This window comes from Gallus gallus, chromosome 3, assembly GCF_016699485.2.
Source record: "Gallus gallus isolate bGalGal1 chromosome 3, bGalGal1.mat.broiler.GRCg7b, whole genome shotgun sequence".
Lineage (NCBI taxonomy): Eukaryota > Metazoa > Chordata > Aves > Galliformes > Phasianidae > Gallus > Gallus gallus.
This window is the reverse complement of record NC_052534.1, coordinates 57,450,609-57,465,437: the sequence shown is the minus strand read 5'-3', so window position 1 is coordinate 57,465,437 and position 14,829 is coordinate 57,450,609. Positions and strand designations below refer to the sequence as shown.

The 14,829-nt window shown below is 36.9% G+C and overlaps 1 protein-coding gene across 4 annotated transcripts in view; it reads left to right on the top strand.

The window, feature by feature from the left end:
* TMEM200A (transmembrane protein 200A) overlaps positions 1-14,829 on the top strand; it is a 52,659-nt gene that overhangs the window by 19,152 nt on the left and 18,678 nt on the right. The gene's annotated exons all lie outside the window — the stretch shown is intronic.

Sequence of the window (14,829 nt, the reverse complement as noted above, 5' to 3'; positions counted from 1 at the left end):
GGATTGAAGGTGTATATAGATATACACCAGCTTTAAGCAAACTGTTAAGGGATGTTAGGACTGACTGTTTCTCCCAGCAACTCCAGAGTTCCTCCTGCCCAACTGTTTGTGCTCAGCCTGGGCTGTCCTGAAACCCACAGATCTCTATCCCAGACCAATGGACACAGCTGCTGCTTTCTCTTTTGCAGGTTCCACCACTAGTGAGGTGGAATGCTTACCCCTGGGACGTGTACTCAGACACATCCAGTCATACAGACTTTTGTAGGCAGGGCCCTGCCTTCAGCAGCTTCCCACATACTGTACTTCCAGGAGTGACGTAACAGCCAAGTTCCTTAAAATCCCAAATCCCTGTGATTCTTCCTCCTTTTGGCTGGTAGTGACTGACTTATCCAAATCCTCTCTCCAATCCCCCCGTTTGCTGGCACTTCATCCTTGACTGGATAAAGTTAAATGGAGGAGACACTTTGGTTCTGTTTCCTTGATCTCCTCTTGACTGTCAAGCACAGATCAGAAGCATGGGAAACATTATAGTGGTTACAATGCTAATTGATGCCAACTCCTAGCATTTTTGGCATAACAGATCTCTATCTCAGATCTTACATTTCTTCCACTAAAATTGGCATCCAGAATGGTTCATCTCCTAAATAGGAAGAAAAATGAAAGTTGAATAAAATAAATGGAGAAAGCACATAGCACAAATATGATGGACAGGATTAGGGGCACATGGACCCAAGTACATAGAGTTATGGGGAAAGGTAAAGTGTGTGAAGATTCAACTGTCTCCTAAAGGACTAACAAAGAAACATGGCAGTATGATTTGAGAGATCCTTGGCAACTAAGCGAGAGGTAGTCAGACCCTTCCTGAGGAAGGAGGGAGATGTTGGCAGATGCTAATGAGAAGATAGTGCCTAGGGAAGTGAAGGACTGGGAGTGGTGTAAGGAGGCACCTTCTTCTACAGAAGCATCAAAGGCATTCGAAGGAAACATCTGAAATGCTGTATGTCTTGGTTTTGAGCCTCCTCAAGGATTTTATAACCTGTGAGTATAGTCAGCATTATGTACTATGTGTTACAAGATGTATTTTTCTTAAGTTTAAAAGGTATCTGTACTAACAGTAAGTACTCAAGTAAGTGGCTCTGGTCAATTTTACTTGAGCTGTTTGTAATAGAAATAGTAAGGGCTCCAGAGTGATTTCCTATGAGCTTCTGTAATATTCCTGCATTGAATGAAATGTAAATCACAGCAGAACTTCTTCTGTGGTATAGTTATATTCTGTAGTGGTCACAGCAACAGAATCTAGCCCCAGTCAGGAAAGTACTGATTATGTTAAAGAACCAAATTTCAGCCACGTCATATTAATATCTTTGTTACAAGGGAGTTGTGTTTAGAATTTCTTTCTTTGTTGGGTTGGATTTTTTCCTCATCTCAATAGATAACCTGAGAGAATGTGTATGGCTTGAAATACAGTGGATTTTTATGATGGTAGGTTGCGGATGTTCTGTATTTGACTTCATTTTCAGATGTAACCATTTTGATAAGCAGCATTCAGAGTTTGCATTGTTGCCTAAGTGTTTTTCTGCAAGTGTGGAATGGAATCTTGAATTCTGAGACATTGTGGAAATCAGTTGTTATTGTTTATTCACTAACATGGATTAATTGAATAATAAGCAAGCTATGTGAACAGTTGTGATTGCTCTGTATATATTCAAAAAATCCTTTGAACAACAAGAAAAAACATCCTTTTAGAGACAGATGTTATCCTTTTTTTCACTAACTTTCAGAGCTAGTCTAAGGTTAATGTATGGCTGCTTTATTCTGGTGAGTAAGGGCTTCATACTAGGATTTTCATTACCTCTGATATCTTCTAATTTTCAGTTTTCATTCTTCTGATTAGGTATGCTCTGATATCTTAATTTGTTATAGTACTTGCCACATTTTCATGCATATGAAACATCATCTTGGCTGAAGGAAATTGTCTATCTCAGACACTGCCAAGGGTTTCCTAGCAGGGAGTGTGGGAGCACATGATTCAATCATAGGCAGCATGGAGGACTTGGACCCATCTGTGTGGAAGATCTGCTTCTTAGCACAAGTGAGACTGTTTAAGACATCTGGCTGTTGGAATAACAGACTACTGGGAACGTTTAAAGAGTTACTTGGTGGAGACATGGAGAGACATTAGACCAGCTTGGGCAGTGACTTTCAGTAGCAGTCCATCAAGGCCCTAAAAGTTTTGGAGATCTGAGCATGTTATGAGATGAGGACAATGGGACATGGCCTTGAAAAGATGCCTTTCCACTAAAAATGTAGTTAGTTTTATTTTTAAAAGTCAGTCCATTTTGTCTCCTGAATTTATAATTGTGGTTTGCAGCATGTGATCATTGGTCTGCAAGGGGAGTAGAAAGAACGGGCTATGAACAAGTTCTAAGACATTCATGAATGATGAATAGGAAAACAAATTCCAGAGGAGGTTGCACTGGAAAAAATTTAGGCATCTAAAAACATTAGAAGTTCAAATATCACTGATCCTAGATCTTGGTAGCTGAATTACAGGTGCTCAGGCTTTCCTCTTCTTTGCCTTAGTCTTTCCTAAGCAGTTTAGCTTTTGAAAATGGGATTTATTTGCCTTTTGTCCGGCAGTTCAATAGACTAATACTGCATCATGCAGCTATTTAAGCCTTTCCCAGAAAGACTTAAGTTTTTTTTTTTCGTTGCCAGTTTTAAGGCACAAGTGATTATGATGTACTTCTAGCTCAAATATATATTGTCCATGTATTCAAAAATATAAGAGGAGGCAAAAAGCATTGGAAATCAGTGCCTAACGTATGTTTCAAATGTTGGAACTTGAGGGCTCTTGAAAATGTTAGCACTTTTTATTTTGCATTTTCTATGTTACTATGTAAAAAAAAAATCTTAAAAATTGCAATCTGAACAAATCACATAGGAAACAGGAACTTACTGTACAAAAAAATAAAAATAATAAAAAAAGGCAAATACACAAAATTCACAAAAATAAGAAAAAATAAAACATGACCATTTTCAATTTCTTTTCAATTGTTAATTTAACAAGTAAAACAAGTAGTAGAAAATGTTAAGTGTTTTTTTCTTTTTTTTTTTCTTTTTTCTTTTTTATTTAGCTATGGTTAAGTTTTAAGAGGCTTCATCAAGAAGACTTTAGCCTTGCTCTGATTCCTGTCTGGTTTGAGAACTCAGTGTAATCAACTTCCTCTTCCCATGATGTGTTGCAGGCTCAAAATTTCAGATCACCTAGAGCCAAAGTGCACAACACATTGCAGTGTTGATTCCTAGCAATTTATAGGCCAATTCTGTACCAGTTATTATAGTAGTTTTGCTACTGCTTTCAATTGGAGGTCATCTAGGATTGTTATCATTCTATGCTGACCTCAGTTCTAAGTGATATTTTATTTGTTAACATTTATCCCATGTCAAGTATTTACAGTTATACACCAGGTATTTTATACAAATTGAAGTAACTTTCATAATCAGAAAGCTGAATATTGTTACCAGTGTCAAAGGTGGGAAATGGAAGTGCACAGCAGTTATAAGTTACAGTTGGGGTAGATACAGGGGGCATATGCCAGTGCCAGGGATATTTGTGATGATATATGGGCATGGGGAGAAAGTTAGCAGTTGTGGGATCATGAATTTAACCATAGCCTTTCACCTGTGTCTGGAGATAGCATCTGTTTCTTCCATCTGTTCTATTCCTCTGCTTATCATCCCACATATGATCCCAGGCTGGAAGCTCAAAACAAGGAACAAAAAGGGCTTTAATGGAGTTTCAATTAATAGTGTTCTGAAGTCCCCATGCAGCAGGTGGAATTTCAGTGGGTACATATGGCATTCTCCGAAGGGGAGGAAGATGCAGCAGGCTGCCATAAACTTTAATATCCTGTGAGGAAGCTTTCCTTAGCAACATTCTATCTAGGATAGGACGTACATTATCTAACACAAAATTGTAGTGAAAATAAAGTTTAGAAAGTCAGTTGCCCTTGGAGAATATCCGTTTGGTGGAGCTTCCTGATTTGAAGTAGCACTGCAGCTTCTGCTTAAAATTCCAGTCTTCATAAAACCCAACAAACAGGAATACACAGAAATTTTGGCAATCAGGAGTAGCTTGCAGAGAGAGAACAATTGGATATATTATGGGAAAATAACTGGTCACTGCCATAAATATCTTCAGCACTTCTTATAAATCTGCTGTATTTGGGCAGCAACTTTCCAGTTCTTGGCAAGCTTGTAGGATGTTCCATAGTGAAGACAAGAATTTGGAAAACCTCAGGGAGCAATCTTGGCTGCAATCTGTGACAGGTGGTAATACATACATCTGAAAATGGTTTATGTATTGTAAAAATGTTTCTGAAGTGCAGTGTGATCCAGAGAGAGCAAAATCACATTTCATAAAAACAGTTAATTTTTCTTAACCAGACAAATGTCAGTCCTGTGCAACGTTTTTCTTCCTTTTGACAGAAATTGTGTGGTTTATAACATGAGTCAATCCGTACATGCAATATTTTGGTTAAAAAAGTCACTTTTACGTGCGAAACATTTCACTCAGACTCACTGTTGGCAATAATATGAGAGAAGAGCTGCTGTAGTGTTTCTTTTCATCATCTTTTTATTTAACCATTGTCAAAAAAATTGTAATGAGGTGAAACTAAAATAGAGAGTACGCTACGTGTATATTAAACAGTATTATTGCTATAATTAATGCGTTTTGCAAAAAAGGTGGTTTAGATTTTTTTTTTAAAAAAAGCAACTGTGAGAGTGTCCATACTAAATTCAGCAAGTGGTTTTGGCTTAAATTAATAACAACTAAAAAAACAAACAAAATTTGAAGCAGCCAAAATAGTTTTGGTGTTTTGAAAATAAAACATTTTTTTTCCTCTCGAAAGGATATTATCCAAATTCAGCCTAAAAATAACTATGTGGTTTGCTATGAAAGTAATGCCTCTTATTTCCATGGAAACTACAGCAGATACAAAAGAGCACAATAACACTATTTGCCAGAGCAAATTCTCAGCTACAAAACACTTTTTCAACACAGTCACCACAATTAGCTATGAATTTTCACCAGTGATGAACAAGAGCCTTTGTCCTGCGCTCATAAGGATCTGTATGGCTGTCCAGAACATGCCTTGTCTTTCACATTGCTGTCGCCACTGCTAAAAACCAACTGCCTCACTGTGCTCACATCCACTCTTTGGTCTCCATTAATATTTAGCAAATGTTGATGAATTTGAGTGCCATTGTTTCTGTATGGAGGAATTCCAGTTATGTACCTTTGCTTCATGTGCACTTCTATGTCAGATGCCATTTTGTCAGACTGCCCCTCTGCTGCTGTCTGTCACAAAATGTAATAATTCCACAAAATGGAATATTGGTGGGAAGGTTCACCTTCTTCTGCCATACCACTGACATCCTCCTCTGATGTCCTAGGCTGACATAAGAAAATAGGAAGCATTATTTTTAGAACAGTTCTCGTATTTTTAAACTGGTGATAAGATGCAGAAAAAAATCTTTTGTTTGACACAGAAATAGTTTAGGTTGATTATGATTTCGGTGAGAAAGCTGAAAGTTATTCATATACGAGTCCAAACACTTTCCATATCGCTGTATTTTCAGGATCACTGCAGGGCTGCTGTGCCTAAAGTTTCTCAGCATAAAGGCAACTAAAAATTCAGAATGCTGAAGTGTGTTGCACATGTTGCCGAGTGTCCTCAATAAAATAGCTATATTGTGTTTTTGAAAAACTGTACCAGTGTTAAAAAATTTCATTCCTGCATGCCTCATTTTTTTCATTGCCTGTGTTGTGTTGACCACATTTTTGTAGTTTCTAAGTTACAACAGCATGTGTGAAAGGAATGATTCAAAATATATGCAAAATGAACTTCCAACCCACAAGTGAAGGTGTCTAGCCTTGTTAAGGTCAATGCAAATTTTGCAACTGATGTTAATAGTTAGAATTTTACTCAGTAATGTCACAGCCACCTTAGTTCTTGCAACTAAGTCATCCTATCTAATTTCTTATTTTCAATAATACCTCAGAATTCAAGATTCCATTCTGCAAATACGGAATGGAAAAACACTTAGATGATAATGTGAAATGTCTCTGAATGCTATATAAAACAATTAGAAATTGAACTAAAAAACCTTTGTTCCCTATTGAGAGAGTACATTTGTAAGTATGTTTTCTCAGTATCGAAGAGATCTCATCATCAGTGTCTTCTGACCTCAAGGTAGTTATTTGGTATTCATAACCCTACTTCATGGTAGATGAAAAACTTTATATCCTTTAACAACATTTTGTATTCCTTGCACATTCAAGATTTAAATAAAAGCTAATCACATTTTTATATGTACTTAGAAAAGTAGGATTGGGTTTCTAATTGTAGAGTATTTCTCTTTCTAATTTAGTTTAAATAAATTATAGTAAGCACAATCCTATCAGACATTTCCAGATCAAATTTTACTTGCTTTACTAATGCAAAGTTCCTGTTGAAAACTAAGTAAGAGTAGCATTTGCTTAACTATAAATCTTTGAAAAATGTTCTGATTCACAGCAGGTGATTTCAGAGGTAAGAAAGAGAAAAAGAGAGATAAAAATTGTACCTATTACTTTGCCTTCTATTTGGAGATAATTAAGTTCAGAGGTACTGAAACAACATCAGCTATGTTACAGGGTGCCCTCCAAACCAGAAAATGGAATTAATCAGTCATTGCCATATTAAGTTAAAATGAATTAGATGCAGACAAGCCCTGTACTTTTATTAGTCATGTCAAGATGCAAATATGAAGACATATATCTTCACATAAATGTTCACAGATAAACAAAATAATTAAATTCACTACTGTTATGCAACAGATTTTCTCTTAAGTGCCTGTTATTTGATTTATGAGAGTACACACTAGGTTCTTTATCTGCATTTTGGCTATGTTGATAAGAGAATTTAATTTTGTTAATCTGAGGTGTCTGGACTCTGGCAGTGACTCAAGAAAACATATGTTTCTCTTTGCAAAGAGTCCATCTAAATCTCTCTGTCTGTAGATTTATCTTACTTTTAATAATGTTCTCCCAAGAGTATAGTATATGATCTGATCTCAGAACTTTGCGAATATCAGTCAGAATGGTTCCAGTGATGCCAGTTTTGTCCAATGATTAAGAACTGAACATAAGTTTTATTTTGTATCTGTCCAAAGGATTTAACTAGTTCACGTCAAAGCAAAATTCATTCTGAGCTTTTGCTTTATTTTTGAGATACTTCTAGCAACAGAAAGCATGTAAAAATCACCCATTAATTTATCATAAGTGATTCAAAATTCAATTGATTTATTATTTTACTGTCAACTTGAGAGAATGCAAAATGGGAAGAAGTGCGTTGCTACATTGTAGTGGTAGTGATGTACATAATCAGCTGTGAAATCCTGCACTGCCAGGTGGACAGCAAAGAATCACGTTCGGCTTGTCTGCCCCATAGTTTACAGTCTAGCATAGACATATTCCGCTACTGTTCTTTTGTGCTGATGGATGGCAACTGGTAGCGGAAGAGGCAGAAGACTATGAGAAACAGGATTTAGAATGGCAGTGAGAACATTCTCATAAGAACTGTTCTCGTAAAGGACAAAATTATTGGAAGAAACTACTGGAAAGACTGGTCCTCAGATGTAATGGACATGTAAGAGAAGAGAAGGTGAACGTATACAAATCGATGAGTAAAAGGAGGGAAAGACATGGAGTTTAATTAGGGGAAGATCAAGTTAGGCAGGAAAAGGTTCTACCCCGAGAGGGTGATTGGGCACTGGCACAGGCTCTGAAAGGCAGTGGTCATGGCCCCAATCTGCTGGAGTTCAAGGAATGTTTGGACAATGCTCTTAGGCATAAGGTTTGAGTTTTGAGTGGTCCTATGTGGAGCCATGAGCTGAACTCAAAATTCCTTGTGGGTCCCTTCCAAGTTTAGATATTCTTGTAGAATATCTATGAGATGGCCTTGAGAGTGTTTCCTCTTCACCCACATGAGAACCAGACTACAGTAAACGAATAACAACTAGTCAAAAGAAACTATACTTCATATTTCAAGTTTAAAATAAGAAACTTCATAAGCTTCAAAAGATCAGATACATACTGAGGGTATTTCTAACAGTTACAGTAAAAATTAAAACAAAGTCACTTTATGTTATAAGAAAGGTAACTAGGGAGAAATTTGTTTTCTGTGGTTCATATGCATTGCAAGTCCCAGTGCAGGGCTTCTTGCAAGTGTTATATGATAGGTAGAAGATATGAGTCTTAGTGTGCTGCTGCCATAATTCACCAGTGTGGTTTTCAAAAATAAAGTTTAGGGAAATGATCAAGATTCTATCTGCATTATAGTCGAGTTGCCACAGATTTATCTGTTACAACTGGACAATTGCCCTGAACTTGGATTTTATAAGTTAATATATGCTTTCATTATGTTATTATCAACTTGTATTCTGGAATATAAGATGTTGTGTATTCTCTGTTATGAAGGAATCAGGTCCTTATAGTTAGAGAAGGACTTCAAGCCATGTAGTGTTTGCTGAAGATAGCTATGTATGTTAGCTGAGTAAAAATGTCTTCAGGATTTGGAAAGACTAGTCTTGATTTGCTTCTGTGTAATTGTAGTTAATCATGTTAAACATGTTAAATGGTTTCAGAAGATAACTGGGGTGACAGTGAGGAAAATACAGAGCAGCATGGAGAAAAATCAAAATCCCTAACAACCCAGAAATCTGCAAAAGGAAACAAGTATGAAAAATGTAGCCTCTTTCAACTGTATGTGACAGGATCAAGAGTTTTCCACAAATGTCCCCATCCATTAGTAAAAAAGTAAATTGCAGAAACTGGAAATTTTAATGCCTCCAGTCCATTTGAAGGAACCACTCCCATTCAATTGCACTTGCTTATGTTAGCTCTTTAGCATCTCTGAGTAGATCTTCTATATAAAAAATGTCAACAGGATTTCTCATGGAAGATAATAGGAAAGTATTAGAATACAACCCTAGTGGATCCAATCCAATACTGATTTCCTGCTGCACTGACTTCAGTCTTCAAGTTATGGAGGATATTGCTTCCACTCAGCAATGCAGGGAGCATTTTAGCTTGTAATGCTGGCAAGATCAGCTTCAATGTTCAGATTCTTGATGTTCAGCATGCATTTAAATGTATTGGTGGATCGATCAATCAAGTGCTCAGACAATTTAGAAAATGATGAATGTGTCCTGCTTAATACCATTGGGAATTCAGAAAGAAATTGTAACAGATTATCTCATTAGAGAGAGAAACAGCAGCGAGCTATTTCAACATCAGATACAGCTTTTCTTAAAAATGTAGTTGGGTTCAACTGTCTCAGAAAATGTGGCACAAAAACAAATGAGGACAAACTGTCCAGGAATAAAATGGAGCTGGAAGCAAGGAGAGTATTTCTAGATGTCAAGTCACAGTGATCCCAGTGGGAGGATAGGAAAAAATACTGTTAAAATTGAGGCAGTAGAATAATTAAAAGGTACTATAAAATGATATTGATTTCAATGTAATGAACTTGAGATCTTTTCTGGTCTTGAACATTTTAAAACAACATCTGGTGCTATCTTTATCATCAGTAAAAGAAGTGAACTACTTGTTTTCTCTCTAGATTTTTAGTTTGACTGTAGGAGCAGCACTGAAGAAAGATTTTAAAAGAGTTGAGGAAACATTTTCACTTAATTGAAAAGAGATTGTATTGTAGAAGTGTTCTACTTGACATAGTACAAAGCATGAGTTTCATTTTAATTTGTGCGGAAAAAGAACACAATAGTTACTGAGCAGTTGAATATTAAATGTGAAGTGATCCTTATGAAGAAGATAGTGTCTAGGGGCCAGCTTGAATATTTCAGCAAAGCAGCCTCGCTAAGGAAAAACAAGCAAAGCCTTATTTATTTTCCTTTTGTTTAAACAGATAAAAACTAAATGTAATATGCTCTACTGTATCTCTTGTGTAATCATTTGTATGACAATAGAAAGATTCATAGTTTTGAATTTTCATATATTTCAACATTCCTGTTACTAAGCATGTTAATAATATTGATGCCAACACTCACCAGGATGAATATTCAGCTGACAGATAGCTTGTGAAGAAACTATTGCTGCTGCTCGTACTGCACAGTAATATTTTATAATAGTATTTTTCAAGAATGTTTATGATTTATTAGTCTTTTTTCCTTTTCTTATTATTTTCTAGAGAATTCTCCAGAATTTCACAGTTTGTGTATGGATTGCAAGGAAACGTGTCGTTTAAAATTGAAAGACCTTTCAATTAGACTGGGCCTTTAGGAAAAGGAGTGATAAATCTTTGATAGTCATTTTGCTGATCCTTTCTGAATTATGAAGTTTCCTTACACGCAAAAACATGCGTCCTGTGTTTTGTTGTTACATAAACCTACTCCAATTTAAGAGAGGAATTTTTAAATTTAGGCATAATTCAGCATATTTTGAATCTGCTTTTAGTGTGCAGTTCACCACTCTGGACTGCTGAAATAAATACTGAAAGCTAGAAAAAAAATTGTCTAAAATAATGACAGCATCACCTTAAAAACAGATTACTAAAGCAAACAATACAGATGGCATATCGTTCTTTAAAATGGTTTTCCACCTTTGTCTATTAACAGAGACTGACAGAGGGTAAAGCCCTACAGCCTAGATCAATAGATAGCAAGATGTGCATTCATCAGCTGAAAGCTTACCTGAAGTTTTATGAACCAGTTCCTTGTAAAGCTGATATGTGTGAAGAATAAGGCAGGACTGACAAAGGAATAGCTGTCTAGGGGAACAGTTAGAACTTAATTACTTAGTGATTAGTAAATAGGAATTTGAGGATGGTGTTGTAGGGAGCTATGGCACAGTTAATAGATGAGAACTGGACACTTTAATGCTCAAACACTTAAAGCTAAAACTTGCCTTATTTGCAGGCTCAGATTCTAAAAAGTGTCAAAAACTTCCAAGTAATCTGGAGACTCGATTTCGTTTTTGAATGAAGGTTCACAGGTAACTTCTGAAAAAGGTTCTGGATCATTCTTCAGAATTTTGCCCTGAGCTTTTTTGTAGCATTTTTTGGTCATATCTGTGAAGGGGAAACACATTAAATGTTTTATAGATACTACTGGTGATAATCTCCTGATGACATTTCCATAGCTCTGTTCTGGACATCCTCGAATATGATACTGACTAAGAGTAAGTTCCAGTATGCTGAGGTCTATTTATGATTTTATGGTTAAGAAACATGAATCAGGACTTTTTAGCTTGAAACAACATCTATTACTTACCCTTTCCATGAGCCAGTGGAGTAAACAAATTATTTGTCATCAATCCATGGGGCTAAAATCAGCCCTCAAGACTTCGCACTCGTTGGATGTAACCTAGTTACACTATCAGTGAAATAAAGGTTCATAAAAACTGAGCTACAGTAGAACCACATTACTGTCAAGAATAAAATAAATAAAAATGTAGATGAATAAAGATGTTCTGAATAGTACATACCTGTTGCAACCTTATATAAATCTAGATCTGTAAATCCGTCTCCAAAACATATGTTGAGTTTTTACCTGCCCTTCATTCATCTTGTTCTTATTGCCCTTGCTTTTTTAAAGCAGTATGTTTCTGTGATGATTGATTCAGTGAAGTACAAAAAGCTGATGCAGGGCATATAGTTAAGCAGTGCTACATCACAGATGCAAATGGGAGACAGTGTTCACTGTAAAGGAATGGGGAAGGATAAATGTAGCCTTCACTGCTGAAAATCAGAACAGGATTGGATTAATCAGCATAGTGTGTATTAGGAGGAGGCCAGGGCAAGACCAATTCAATTGAATTTCAGCATGTCACAGTTCTCCAAGCCAGAGTGTCTGTAATTAAATTCAAAAATCAATGTTAATGCTCATCTGTGTCACAGAGCTCAGATCAGAAGATAATCAGGAAGTGCTGGAAAATTGAAGGTTTCATAGAAATATTCTGCAGGCTATACTTCTTCAGCGTTCCTCAGTAATACTTTTTTGGAACAAGTACTACACTGTGGGGTAATGCAATTAGGATTGTGATACTCACCAAGAACAGATATCACCGTTTATGTTTATTCAGGAGTACAGCAATAGCAGAAAAAAATAGGGGGGGAAGTAGGGTGCTGCATCATATATGGATTGGGAGTTTCCCAGCTAGAATAAGGCAACACATTCACATCTCAACTTCTAGCCACCTCTCAGAGCTCTTAGTATTTGAGGTTTCTGGAGTGGCATGAATATACCAGCATTTCTGAAAGCTGTTGGAGTAACAGCATGGTCCTGCTTTACGTGTTATGTGATCCATGTTGTATCTCAGATGGAAAGAAAGTTGGAATGTCCTTACAGAGAATGGTCATCTGTGAGGAGGTTCACATGGGAAATTCGTGGCACCAGGAGATTATGTCATTATTAACACTAGTACTTTTTAGTTTCTGTAATGATCTTAGTATGAGTGAGAATATTTGGTCAAGAAATGTGCTTCATGTGGACTACATGTGAGAGAGTCTTGTTTGGTATGACCTATGAGCTGGAGGAGAGAGAATTCCTTCCCAGCTAATTTGGGGATTCTTTAGAAATCTGTCCCACTGGTCACAAAACAGGATGACTCATCTAGGATTTTCTCATTTCAGAATTCACTCAGATACTGCCCTCGTTCTGTGTAGTGTATGCACATACTCCTGTAAACTTGATCAGTTTTTTGCTTGTCAGATGTGGGATTTTCTGGCTGAATTTCTGGATCTACATATGGATTATGATCTGACAAGCTAGGAAGAGAGAGCACAGCTGTGTTTCTGTTTGCTGATTTAAGTCAGCTTAAATAAAGCAGACAAATACCAACCCCTAAGATTCTAATTCTGTGTCCCTGCTTTCAGTATGCTTGGCAGTGAGGAGCTGACTTTTGTGATTCTGTCACGACAAAGGCATTTAGTGGCAGCCCTTGAGGAACCATCAGGTTTAGTATTGACACGGACTGTTCCTAGGTATATGGGAGGCTTCTTCTGTGTAAGTGGCACAGAAAGGCTATCACATGTAATCACTATGCAATAATAGAGATCTGCTATACAAACATCTCTCTATGGCTTGGAAAATGAGACTTGGAACTGGCTGGAGTGGTACTGTCCAAGTGAAAAGTCTAAACACAGCTTCCAGCCAATCTGCAATGCTAGGGATATTCATGTTTGCAATTTGCAACTGACAAGAAGTCCTTCTAATGTCCTCAGTAAAACACTGTAACTAATGGAAATTTGCCAATATGAACACCAACAAAAATGCCCGCATGATTTAACCTATTTCCTGATAGTACAGAAGAATAAACTTTCTGATTATCTGGTAAATATCTTATCTTTGGATCTTTCTCCTCTAAATTTAGCTTTTCAGGGCAACAGGATAGATGTTCTGAGTGTCCTCTCTTCTGACCCCTTATTTCACCCACTCAACAACTCAGCTGTGAAAAATTGCAGACGACCTGTGTTAAACATTTTCTCAAATTCATAGCTATTTCAAAGGCAGAAGCATCAGTGTTGGCTGGAATTTGGAACACTCTCGGTTTGGATATGCCTCGATTATAACCACACCCTGGGATGTCAAGACAGTTTGAGAATCCACACACATGTACCAGGGTGATGCAAGCACTTTCTCGAGTGGCCCAGCTTACATAACTGCTTAGGAGCTGTTTAGAAGACTTCTCACCAATGCTGGCTATACTGGTTGGATATGTTGGATCAGCACAGAGCAGTCCATGACTTTTCTGAGGACTGTATTTCTTGTTTTTACTTGTTGGTACCTTAGGTGTGCACTAGGATAATGAAAATTGCAGAATAAATGAGAAGCCTGAAAGAAGTGCCCGTGTGAAGTGCTTTTTTCAGCCTCTGGGCTGGTGATAGTTGATCCTTTCAGTAGAGGAATAAACAACAGTGTGATGTGAAGGGAAAAGGAGTGCAAAATCTTATCCTCAAGCTGAACTATGAGGATGTGATCAACTTCCAAATCTGACAGCAGCTGCATCTGACTAGTTAACTCCCACAGACCTTGCACATTTCCTACAAATCAAACAGATCAAACTCATGACCAGATGCTTCTCCTACTCTCCTTTTTGGTTTCAGTCTCATATGCTGTGTTCTTTCATCATTTATGTAGGTCATTTTGTTTGCTTTTTCCTTGCCTCCTATAGTGTTCTCATTTGTTATCTTCATCTTTGTTCATTTGTGTTGGTTAAATTACATTCTATCCCTGACATCTCAGGCTGTTTTCACATAGTTGCATGATCTGGTTCATCTCTCTGCATGCTTGTCTGCCTCTTTATTCACTCTGGGTGGTCCTTACTGTTTGCAGCTCTATTAACCACTCTTTCAAATATCAAGTTCAGTTCAAGTTGTACAGCAATTTTTCCCTCTAATATTTGCTCTGCAAATTCTTAGTCAATTTTTTGAAAAAAAGTAATATTTGTACTTCAGTTTTCTCATGTATCTGGCTTACTGTGGCATTGCTGATTGGTTTTGCTGCAGTACTTTCTTTGCCTTAACTTTACTGCAGTACTTTCTTTGCCTTTGCCTTAACAAAGCAGTGATTACTTTCTTCACATTTTAGTCCCATAATGAACTTAAACTCATGTATTTATGTATTAATACAGCTGCTTAAACTATTTACTTTACCCAGGGTTTTCTACACAGAATACCTTTTCTGCAGAATCAAAACCCTTAAGGCATCTGCAAGGAAAGGGAAGAGAGTACTTAGCATCTGTCTTCAGAAGTGACCTGTGTT